The 2,421-nt window shown below is 58.8% G+C and overlaps 1 protein-coding gene across 1 annotated transcript in view; it reads left to right on the forward strand.

The window, feature by feature from the left end:
- Positions 1 to 6: 6 nt before the first annotated feature.
- Positions 7 to 2,421, forward strand: part of FBXL19 (F-box and leucine rich repeat protein 19) — a 21,599-nt gene continuing 19,184 nt past the window's right edge. Inside the window, exon 1 of the mRNA XM_025048460.1 lies at positions 7 to 184. The gene's annotated coding sequence lies outside the window, so the exon portion shown is untranslated. The remainder of the gene's footprint in view (positions 185 to 2,421) is intronic.

Genomic DNA, 2,421 nt, shown 5'->3' on the forward strand with positions numbered 1-2,421 from the left:
CCTGCCCGCCAAGATTTTCTTCTCACAGGAGCGCACTCCTTCCGGCATGATGGTTTCATGGGATCCCAGAACAAGTGGGCTGGAAGGAATCTCGAAAAAGGAACTACCAACACGTGTCCCGTGTCAGGCCCTGATCTGGGCACTCTCGTGAACATTATCTTAACACTCCTAACTCTGCTTTGAGGTAGGTATCGTTATCCCCATTTTTCAGATGGGAAAACAGAGGTTTGGTGACTTCCCACGTAGTAGCGGGGATTTTGACTCCAGAGCCTTTTCCCTGGAGCCCTCACGACTGGGAAAATAACTGATTCCCCGAGGTATAGGGGAATAAGCATCGGGTGTGAGGTGTACAAGCTTTCCAAGGGACAACACCATGACGGTACTTTCCGACAGAACCACGCCTCCCTTGTCGCGACAACACTGATTACCGTTGCTTTCCTTTAAGAGCCGTGCCCTGAAATATTAAGTCTTCGCCACATAGGGTGGTGGACATTATATGTTTTGGGATCGTCCTGACTTCTCCTCACTTGCACTGGTCCCCACTAGTGACAGAAATTTTCTCCCTCCACTAGCAAGTGAAGGTGTGGGACTACATTTCCCGGCAGGTCGTTGAGAAGGGGGTGGCAGGAGGAGGAGGAAAGACTCGGTTTCCGTCGGCTCGCATTTTCGCGTGTCCGCGGAGAAGCACATTTCAACAGCCCACTTCCTTTCTCTGTAGTAGTTAAAAGAAGGGACTACGTTCCCCAGCAGGTGTTGCCGCAGAGGGAGAATGGTCGGCCGCCATCTTTACTGTAGTCCTTTCCCCCATTTCCGCAGGGAATAGCCTTAGCGCGTGGACTACAAATCCCGGGTCGTCGTCTCTCCTTCGGCCGCCATCTTTGCCGGTAGTCCCCGCCCCTTTTCCTTCCCATTGTCTCGACCGAAGAGAATAGGAGCCAGGAAGACTGCAACTCCCGTCAGGCTCTGCGCCGCCGGGAGAGGGAGATTTCGCTATTACAGGAGAGCGAGTTGCCCAAGGTGGTAGAATAAGGCCACAGGGAGACGCTAAGTAGCCTGCCATCTTTATGGTAGTCTCCTTATCTCCCGGTTCCGTCATTATTAAGGAACACTAAAAGGCTAAAAAAACTACTATTCCCATCGCACCTCATAAGATCGACTACTAGTCAGGTGTACGCCTCTCTTCCGCCATCTTGCTTGTAGTCCTCGTTCCTTCTCACCTTTCCATTGTTCCTGACGATTAGAAATGGCAGCGGGATGGCAGCAGATGGACTGCGACTCCCGTCAGGTACCACACACGCGGAGAGTTGTGGACAGGAGGGCGTGAGAGTGCCTGCGAAGGAGGTCGGGTCGGGGGAGAAGGCCATCTTGTTTGTAGTCACCATTCCCGCTCCTTCTGTATGCTCCGCAACGGGGAGCTTCAGGGCAACTGGACTATAACTCCCGGCAAGCTCGGCTCCTGGCTTGGCACGCCTTACGCCATCTTGTTCGTAGTCTCCGCTGTCCCCAGCGTTCCATTGTTCCCGCGGTAGCACCCGTGTCTACAGGACTACGACTTCCGTCGTGCTCTGCGCGTGTTCGTCCTGGAAAGTGGAGTGGTGGGGGAAGAAGGGGCAGGGGGCGGGGTTCCTCTGTAAGAAGGAGGGAGTAAAGAGGAGGAGGAGAAGGGAAGGAGAAGGGAGGGGAGGGGAAGAGAGGAGGAAGGAGGAAGGAGCTTAGGAAGGATGAGAGAGGCGGTCAGGGCCCCGGGCCGAAGCAGCGCGGGGCCAGGGGACCAGGGGGGCTGAGGCACCGCGATTGCCCCCTCCCCCTTTCCCTGCCTCCTTCCATCCCTTCCTTCCACTCTCCTGCTTGAGGAAGAGGGTTTATTCAAATTTTATTTAAATCCCTATTTCTTGAGGGTTTGGAGGTGGGAGGGGGTGGGAAGGCGGGGGCGCGCGCAAGCTGGGGGGGCGGGGCTGGAGCAGCTTCCTTCACCTCCCTTCGCTCGCCGGGTAGCCGTAAGGCAAGGGTCCGCAGTCCAGGGGCGGGCACAGGGGAGGGGGGCAGGTTACAGGGACCCCCCCCTCCCCGGGAACCGGCGGTGGGCGGGGCTTGAACCCCGGAAACAGTGGGGTGGCTCAGGCCTGGCCCTGGACCCCTGGGCAGTGGGGGCCAAGACGAAGCCAGTTAAAGGGTTGGGGGCGCTGGGGAGAGGTGGGGTGGGAGAAGGCAAGCTGGGACTCGGACCCCGGACTGAGTGGGGCCCGGGCAGAAGCTCAGCACCCTGCGCCCGAGAAGCCCCCGTTGGCCTGGGGGGGCTGAGGGACTGAGCCCCCCAGAGCAGGACCTCCCCCTGGAAGGGCCGCGCCGCAGCCCGTGGGAGGGCCTCGCCCCCGGCGCCCCCTATCTCCACTCGCCACCGTCCCGGCCTCCGCCGGAGGG

The sequence above is a fragment of the Pteropus alecto genome, unplaced genomic scaffold, assembly GCF_000325575.1.
Source record: "Pteropus alecto unplaced genomic scaffold, ASM32557v1 scaffold44, whole genome shotgun sequence".
Classification (NCBI taxonomy): Eukaryota; Metazoa; Chordata; class Mammalia; order Chiroptera; family Pteropodidae; genus Pteropus; species Pteropus alecto.